At 40.9% G+C, this 10,055-nt stretch overlaps 1 pseudogene; it reads left to right on the top strand.

The window, feature by feature from the left end:
- Positions 1-217: 217 nt before the first annotated feature.
- Positions 218-8,688, top strand: LOC129476750 (steryl-sulfatase-like; annotated as a pseudogene).
- Positions 8,689-10,055: the final 1,367 nt, after the last annotated feature.

Genomic DNA, 10,055 nt, shown 5'->3' with positions numbered 1-10,055 from the left:
AGGCTTTGTAATTATGTGGGGTTGTGATCCTGATTCTGAGGTCCATGAATGAGGAAGAACCAACAAATAGAGACTCTGCAGAAAGAGAGACACAATAGGAACCTCAGAGAGTGTGTTGAAAGAGGAGTGTATACCTGAGCGAGGGAAAGGCTCACTCTGGCAGGTGTTGCTGGAAAGCCAGGGAAGAGATTCTGCCACACTGTGTGCACTGGCCTTGATGCCCAGTGTCCTCAGTGACTCTGGGGGTGCTGTCCACATGCACCAAGTCTGGTGTGAGTGCAAGAGCAGATGCAGAGTAAGGTCAAATTCACATGCCACTTTACATGCTGAAGGGCCATCAGTTCTCCACATTTGCAGCAATGAGAGTCCAGGGTCGGGAGAGAACAGATAAGTACACTAAAAGCACAGACTCCACCACTACATATGCATGTAAGACATCTGGACTATACTCCCTAAATCTATACACATTTAAAAAAAATAAAAGTAAGTAAAATTAAGCTGAGCACAGTGGCTCATACCTATAATTCTTGTCCTTTGAGAGGCCAAAGCAGGAGGATCACTTAAGCCCAGGAGTTTAAGACCAGCTTGGGAAACATAGCAAGACCCTATCTCCTCAATAATAATTGAAAAAAAAATTAGCCAAGCCCAGTGTTGCTCACCATCATACCAGCTACCCAGGAGGATGATGTGGGAGGAGCACTTAAGCCCAAAAGTTCGAGACCAGCTTGAGCAACATAGTAAAATCCTCTACTCTAAAACATAATAAAAAAATATTACCCAGGCATGGCAGTGTGCACCTATAATTCTAGCTAGCTCAGCAGGCTGAGGTGGGAGAATTATTTGAGTCCAGGAGTTGGAGGCTGCAGTGAGTTATAATCACATGATTGCACTCCATCCTGGGCAACAGAGCCAGAACGCTGTCTCAATTATTTTTTAAATGAAAATAAATGAAAATAAAATTACATAATAAAATGAAAAAAATGTTCAATTTCTTTCATTTTACAGTTAAGAAAACTAAGATTCAGAGAGCTGATACAATTAACAGCTACCCACCCCACCACCACCTAAACTGAATGTAATAAAATTTTTTCCTGGGCTAGTGAGAAAAATAAAGAATATATATACATTTTTTCCCCTGGGAAGGTGAGAAACAGAAAGAGAAAGTAATGAGTTCTGTGTCATGGTGTCAGGGTCAGTGCAGCAGAGACTTGGCTCTAGAAGTTTGTTTTTGTTTTCGTTTTTCGTTTTTTGATTTTTTTGAGAGTGAGTATCTCTCTGTCACCCCAGTTGGAGTGCAGTGGCACAATCTCAGCTTACTGCAACATTTGCCTCCGGGGTTCAAGCGATTCTCCTGCTTCAGCCTCTCAAGTAGTTGGTATTACAGGCATGTGCCATCATGGCTGGCTAATTTTTGTATTTTTAGTAAAGACAGGACTTCACCATGATTGGTAGGCTCATTCCAAATTCCCGACTTCAAGTGATCTGCCTGCCTCAGCCTCCCAAAGTCCTAGGATTATAGGTGTGAGGAACCACAACCAGCCAAGAAGTTTTTGAGGGCAAGAATCTGGCTCAGGACTCTGAACCAGGAGGTGGGAGACGTAGTGCCTACCACAGCTTGTGGGGAGAAGACTAGAAAGACATTGATATTGAGTAAGATCTGGGGCTACCACACTACACACTTATCTGCCACATTCAAGGAAACCAAGCTAGGCCTTTCTCTGGCTGGGAAACATGTTGAGTAACCTACCCATATTTGCTCAACATAAACTCTGGTTCTGAATATAGAACCTGTTGCAGGTGGGTCAGCAAAACTGCAGGAATGAGAAGAGAGGCAAATCACAAAATGAAGTAGAAAGACAGCAACCCCCTCAACAAGAGAGAGTCTAACTCAAGAGAAGACAAGCTATGGAACATGTACATGGACCTCCATACAAAAGAGGCATTGTGTGTGTGTTCAAGCTGCCATTCTCCCTGAAGCTTCCTCCACCTGTTATTCTTGGAAGGAATGAAATGCAGTGAGGTGAGAGAGTGTTGAGATGGCAGAGCTGGACAATGGATGAATTCTCTTCCCTCTGTACATTTTCCAGTACATAGAGCTTCCCCAGGCTGGTGGCCTTGTGTACTTTGAGTTTTGAAAGGTTTCCATGTTTCCCTTAAAAAGCTACTAAACCAGGACAGGCATCACAACTTAGTCGTTTGAGGGGCTGAGACAGAAGGATCTTTTGAGCTCAGGAGTTTGAGACCAGTTTGGGAAATATAGCAAGACCTTATCTCTACAGAAAATACAAAAAGTAGCTGGGCGTGGTGGCATATGCCTATAGTCCCAGGTACTTAGGAAGCTGATGCGGGAGAATTGCTTGAGCAAAGACAAGTGTCTTTCTTGCACATATTGTGTGACAAAGACAAGTTTTAAGAATGGCCTCTCCAGACACGTTGTGCAAGGAGGGATAGGGGTCCAAGGGGAGGATGGTCACAGCCACGAGGAACCACGAGCCAGCATTGTTCAGTTCCTTTTTGTGTCCTTGTCCTTTACAGGAAGAAGAAGATTCCTTTCCACCTACTGTTCTTTCTGTGAGAAGCTGAGAACCAAGCAGCATCAAGGCCGAACATCATCCCGGTGATGGCTGATGACCTTGGCATTGGAGATCCTGGGTGCTATGGGAACAAGACTTTCAGGTTGGAAAGGCAGCTCCTCAGTAAACACATAAATTATAATGTTGAAGAAAATCTTCCCCACAAGACATAGCCAAATGTGTCTCACTTTCAACCTGAACCTTTGCATAACATTGCTTTTTACTTTTTCAAAACCAGATTGACCTGTGATGTTGCTTAAATTTTAAAAAGCATACGCAAAGATAAGATCTGCAGTTTTAAGAGAGCACTTTTAATTAATTATCTATGTATGTTTTCTGCCCCACCTTTTGCCTGCATTTATAAAACATTTACAGATTGCTTTTTACATCTCCGATATAGATCTTTTTAATTTAGTTTTTCTTATCAGTGTCATATTTTATTCAGTTTTTTAATTTTATCTATTTTTTTAACTTTATATATTCCTAAGGTGTATTGAGATAATAGATAACTGTTCCTACCAAGATGTCTTAATTAAAAAGTTAAAGTCAAGTATTTAAAGTTAACTCTTTACCAATTATCAAAAGAAAAAATGTCTGAAAGTCCCATGGAAGAATTCATAGCAATATCGACCCTAGATCTGTCTTGGGCTCTATGTTAGAGTCCCTTTTTTTTTCTGAATTACATTTCTCATTTTATATTTTGTAATATCACACTCCAAAATAGTCATGTTTTTTCATGGGCCAATATAGACACTAGGAGGTTTAATTCAAATACAAAAACCCTCTCCATCTTCTAAGTAGCTCACTGTTCAAGAAAACAGCAAAGTAGAAATACTGATAATTAAACACATTCACTAAATTAATAAATGGCCACTAGTTTGACATTACAGATCCAAAGGAAGTATTTCCCCCTTCAAGCTATGCATCACTGCAGCACTACTCTGGGAGAGCATTGCTCTAGGGAAGCCATGGGACCAGTGAACAAGATGTATACTCCCACCCCACAGGCAGCCATCTTGGAGGGGACCATAGTTAGCCATATCATTGCTTCACAGTGAGGAAGCTGCTGGGTTGGTGGAGTGTAGCCTACTCTCCTAAATATAGGTCAGTTCCTTGCATACACAAGGAAGAGCACTGGAGGCCCATGAGAATTTCATCTGTACCTGGAACTGAAGGCTGGCAGATGACTAGCCAGGCAGGGAGGAAGTGATTCCAGGATTCCCAGTGGAGGACCTGGGATATATCTTGTGGGGTATAGCTTAGTATGGTCCAAAAACTAAAACATATTAATTCCTAAATGACTTCCAAATGATGATCAGCCAATCCATTCATGGAGAAAAGGCACCAGGGTGGCTTATCTTGCATTAGTTATCACTTTACAAGTGAGCTCATATAAGTATTTATAAAGTATATTAAAAAATAAGCCAACAAAGGGTATGTGGGGGTTGCAACATCTAATTTCTTCCCTATAATGTTTGTGCCTTTTCCCTGGAGCATATTAACCCATTTGTTGATGCTCACTTTTGAGGCAAATGGAGTCTGATTATTTCTTGTCCCTGGTGGCATGAGGAAATTAGGCAGGGGCTTATTAAAGCTGGTTGTTGTTATTCCCTTTGGCTGTGTTGAGAAGAGGGGAGTCAGATTAACCCTGCAGATTTCTCTTTTTGGGAAACAGAGAAACTTGGGAGATGTGAGTGGGAGTACCTTCCCTCATTGTAGTATACCATTTCTAAGACGGTTTCTCTCTTCAAACTCAGGGCTAGTGGGACCAGGAGCTCGCAGCCCTCTATAGCATGAATGGACCTTCTGGGGATGTCCTACTTGCATCATTCACATAGCTCCATGGTTTTGTTATAGTTTGTGTCTTGGTTCTGTATTACTTCTTTCCTGCTTCCTCTGCATCTCATTTCTTCTCTCTCCCCCTCATAACCCCAGACTCACCCTTGCTCACTGAAAAGTTTCTCACTATAAAGAGCCACAGCACAGTTTCATTTTGAAAATTATCACAAGGTGGCTGGGCACGGTGGCTCACCCCTTTAATCCCAGCACTCTGGGAGGCCAAGGCGGGCAGATCACTTAAGGTCTGGAGTTTGAGACCAGCCTGGCCAACATAGTGAAACCCTGTCTCTACCAAAAAATACAAAAATTGCCCAGGCATGGTGGCAAATGCCTGTTGTCCCAGCTACTCGCAAGGCTGAGATGGGAGAATTGCTTGAACTGTCAGAAGTTGGGGGTTGCAGTTGAGCCGAGATCGCACTGCTGCACTCCAGCCTGGGTATAGAGTGAGACCATGCCTCAAAAATAAATAAATGAACAATAAATGAAAATGATCACAAATGCTATGATTCTTTTTTCTAGGACTCCCAATATTGACTGGTTGGCCAGTGGGGGAGTGAAATTCACTCAGCACCTGGCAGCATCACCACTGTGCACACCAAGCAGGGCAGCCTTCACGACTGGCTGGTAGCCTGTCCAATCAGGTAACCTCCTATCTGCATTGCAGGGGCTGTGGTCTCCTTCGGGACAGCTTCCTACCTCCAAGTATCTCCTGGTTCCTAAGGGTTGATTTTTTTCTTCACAGCCTCTTCGGGAGGACTTCCCACCAATGAGATTACCTTTGCCGAGTTTCTGAAGGATGACGGCTATTCAACAGCACTAATAGATATGGACACCTGAGGAATGGCAGGCAGGACTTGGACAAAGTTCGCAGAACAGTGGGAGAGAGCATCATGACAGTTATCTTAGGGATGACATCAGTGATATACTTTGCACAACTTTAATTGGGAACAAAATGATTTCAATTCTAGGTTAAAAACACAATGAGCCTACCTGGACTACTTGAATATATAGATGTGTGTGTATGTGTATGTGTGTGTGTGTTTTGTCTGGTATGTGTGCGTAGAGATAAATAGATCCTTAGATAATTCCTTATGATAGATGGATGAATGGATGGTTGGAAGAAAGCATTGATGAATGGATGGACAGATAATAGATAGATAGATAGATAGATAGATAGATAGATAGATAGATAGATAGATACATACATAGATAGATAGATAGATAGATAGATAGATAGATAGATAGATAGATAGATAGATGAAGATGATACAGATGGGATGGATGGATGGATGGATGGATGGATGAATGGATGGATGGATGGATGGATGGATGGATGGATGGATGGATGGAATAGATGATAGCTAAGTAGCTAGCTAATTACCTCGCTCCCTAGGTAGATAATAGACACATAGAGAAACAGATAGAAAAATAGATAGATAGATACATATATACATCGATATATAGATAGATGCAGAGAGAGACAAAGACGAGATACATAGATGGATGGATGAAATAGATGATAGATAGACAGATAGATAGATATTATCAATAAATAAATGCAGTGAGAGAGACAAAGATGATGGAAGAGATGGATGGATGGATGGATGGAATAGAGATAGATAGAGAGATGGATGAAATAGATGATAGAAGGAACAAATGAAAGATAGATAGACATATTGATAGAACATACAAAGCTATATATACACATCATGCTATTGATCAAGATTTTCATTTTACTTTCCAGTACTAAAATTATGTCAAATTTGTCATGGTTGACGCACTCATTGATTTTATACTGTAGATGGGATTGACACCTTCCCGACTGCATGAAGAGCTTGAATCTAAGCAAGTCGTAAGATGAATCCTAGTGAACCTCAGAGGAGCAAAATGACTCTTCTTTTTCTTCCAACATCTTGTTAAAAAAATCATTTTTTGAGGCACTCATTCATTTAGTGATCTAATTAACATTTTATAGGACATTTTCAGAGGTGCTTGAAATAATTGCTGAGTTACTGAGAGTGATTTCTGCATGCCTCAGGGGTATGTTCTGAAGTAAGGATTCATTTCCACTTTTAACATTCATGGAACAAAATTAAATTGCTTCTAAAGCTTTAATTTTAAGAGCCTGTCTCAGAAAAGCATCTGGGCAAGAAAAAGACAAAAAAAAAAAAAAAAAAACCTTGTATTTTTATGTGGAGTCTTTCCTGCCCATTAAAGTTGTAAGGTATTTTCTTTTGGGATTTCGATCTGGTTGGGCTTTTTTGTTTTTTTGTTTTATTTTGTTTTGTTTTGTTGGAATCACTAAATTACTTCCTATTTTTTTGGTAGATTGAGTAGGTAATACCTTAGCATTTGTGGAAAAAGAAGTGAAAAACTGTAGGGTCCTATGAGCAGGAAGGCTAGCTTCATAAAGTAGTCAGAAAGTGCCTCCTTTTCAGCATGTGGGAAAAGAAACCTGGATTGGAATCAGGTATTTATTGGGACTGAAGTGATCCCCCATTTGTCTTCTCAGGGAAATGGCACATTGGGATAAGCTGTCACAGCAAGACTGACTTCTTGCTTTTCATCATAGCTTCTATTATTTCTATGGGATGACCTCCTTCACCCATCTGAGAGACAACAAGGCCAGGGAGGGCAGTGTCTTCACTATGGGCTTCAAGAGGCTGGTCTTCATCCCTCTGCAGATCATCAGGGTGGCCCTCCTTACCCTCACTGCACTCAATTGTCTGGGGCTGCTCCGCCTGCCGTTGGGCATCTTTTTCGGCCTTCTCTTCCTAGCAGCTCTGATCCTAACCTTCTCCTGGGCTTCCATCCTTACTTCTGGCCCCGAAACTGCTTCATCATGAGGAACTACGAGATCATTCAGCAGCCCATGTCCTATGACAATCTCACTCAGAGGCTAATGGTGGAGGCAGCCCTATTCATATAGTGGTGGGTATTGCCTTGTCTTCTGATAATGCCTGTAAAAAAAAAATCATTCTGGTAGCATGACACCTCCAGCTTTGTTCTTTTGGCTTAGGATTGACTTGGCAGTGTGGGCTCTTTTTTGGTTCCATATGAACTTTAAAGTAATTTTTTCCAATTCTGTGAAGAACGTCATTGGTAGCTTGATGGAGATGGCATTGAATCTATAAATTGCCTTCGGCAGTATGGCCATTTTCATGATATTGATTCTTCCAACCCGTGAGCATGGAATGTTCTTCCATTTGTTTGTATCCTCTCTTATTTCATTGAGCAGTGGTTTGTAGTTCTCCATGAAGAGGTCCTTCACATCCCTTGTAAGTTGGATTCCTAGATATTTGATTCTCTTTGAAGCAATTGTGAATGGGAGTTCACTCATGATTTGGCTCTCTGTTTGTCTGTGATTGGTGTACAAGAATGCTTGTGATTTTTGTACATTGATTTTGTATCCTGAGAATTTGCTGAAGTTGCTAATCAGCTTAAGGAGATTTTGGGCTGAGACGATGGGGTTTTCTAGATATACGATCATGTCATCTGCAAACAGGGACAATTTGATTTCCTCTTTTCCTAACTGAATACTCTTTATTTCCTTCTCCTGCCTGATTGCCCTGGCCAGAACTTCCAGCACTATGTTGAATAGGAGTGGTGAGAGAGGGCATCTCTGTCTTGTGCCAGTTTTCAAAGGGAATGCTTCCACTTTTTGCCCATTCAGTATGATATTGGCTGTGGGTTTGTCATAGATAGCTCTTATTATTTTGAGATATGTCCCATAAATACCTAATTTATTGAGAGTTTTTAGCATGAAGGGTTGTTGAATTTTGTCAAAGGCCTTTTCTGCCTCTATTGAGGTAATCATGTGGTTTTTGTCTTTGGTTCTGTTTATATGCTGGAATATATTTTTTGATTTGAATATATTGAACCAGCCTTGCATCCCAGGGATGAAGCCCACTTGATCATGGTGTATAAGCTTTTTGATGTGCTGCTGGATTCGGTTTGCCAGTATTTTATTGAGGATTTTTGCATCAATGTTCATCAAGGATATTGGTCTGAAATTCTCTTTTTTGGTTATGTCTCTGCCAGGCTTTGGTATCAGGACGATGCTGGCTTCATAAAGTGTGTTAGGGAGGATTCCCTCTTTTTCTATCAATTGGAATAGTTTCAGAAGGAATGGTACCAGTTCCTCAAACTATACCACAAGGCTACAGTAACCAAAACAGCATGGTACTGGTACCACAACAGAGACATAGATCAATGGAACAGAACAGAGCCCTCAGAAATAATGCCTCATATCTACAACTATCTGATCTTTGACAAACCTGACAAAAACAAGAAATGGGGAAAGGATCCCCTTTTTAATAAATGGTGCTGGGAAAACTGGCTAGGCATATGTTGAAAGCTGAAACTGGATCCCTTCCTTACACCTTATACAAAAATTAATTCAAGATGGATTAAAGACTTAAATGTTAGACCTAAAACCATTAAAATCCTACAAGAAAACCTAGGCAATACCATTCAGGACATAGGCATGGGCAAGGGCTTCATGTCTAAAACACCAAAAGCAATGGCAACGAAAGCCAACATTGACAAATGGGATCTAATTAAACTAAAGAGCTTCTGCACAGCAAAAGAAACTACCATCAGATTGAACAGGCAACCTACAAGATGGGAGAAAATGTTTGTAACATACTCATCTGACAAAGGGCTAATATCCAGAATCTACAATGAACTCAAACAAATTTACAAGAAAAAAACAAACAACTCCATCAAAAAGTGGGCAAAGGACATGAACAGAGATTTCTCAAAAGAAGACATTTATGCAGCCAAAAAACACATGAAAAAACTCTCATCATCACTGGCCATCAGAGAAATGCAAATCAAAACCACAGTGAGATACCATCTCACACCAGTTAGAATGGCCATCATTAAAAAGTCAAGAAACAACAGGTGCTGGAGAGGATGTGGAGAAATAGGAACACTTTTACACTGTTGGTGGGACTGTAAACTAGTTCAACCATTGTGGAAGTCAGTGTGGCGATTCCTCAGGGATCTAGAACTAGAAATACCATTTGACCCAGCCATTCCATTACTGGGTATATACCGAAAGGACTATAAATCATGCTGCTATAAAGACACATGCACACGTATGTTTATTGCGGCACTATTCACAATAGCAAAGAGTTGGAACCAACCCAAATGTCCAACAACAATAGACTGGATTAAGAAAATGTGGCACATATACACCATGGGATACTATGCAGCCATAAAAAATGATGAGTTCGTGTCCTTTGTAGGAACATGGATGAAACTGGAAAACATCATTCTCAGTAAACTATCGCAAGGACAAAAAACCAAACATCGCATGTTCCCGCTCATAGGTGGGAATTGAACAATGAGAACTCATGGACACAGGAAGGGGAACATCACACTCCGGGGACTGTTGTGGGGTGGGGGGTGGGGGGAGGGACAGCATTAGGAGATATACCTAATGCTAAATGACGAGTTAATGGGTGCAGCAAAGCAACATGGCACATGGATACATATGTAACAAACCTGCACATTGTGCACATGTACCCTAAAACTTAAAGTATAATAATAATAAAAAAAATCATTCTCTGTTATTTTTTGTGGAGCTGAAAGAACCAGCAGCGTTATTGTGCTAGGCACACTTTCCCTTCCATGCCT

The sequence above is a fragment of the Symphalangus syndactylus genome, chromosome Y (assembly GCF_028878055.3).
Source record: "Symphalangus syndactylus isolate Jambi chromosome Y, NHGRI_mSymSyn1-v2.1_pri, whole genome shotgun sequence".
NCBI classification, from domain to species: Eukaryota; Metazoa; Chordata; class Mammalia; order Primates; family Hylobatidae; genus Symphalangus; species Symphalangus syndactylus.
The sequence above is the reverse complement of the archived record's forward strand: the minus strand, read 5'-3'. Positions and strand labels throughout refer to the sequence as shown.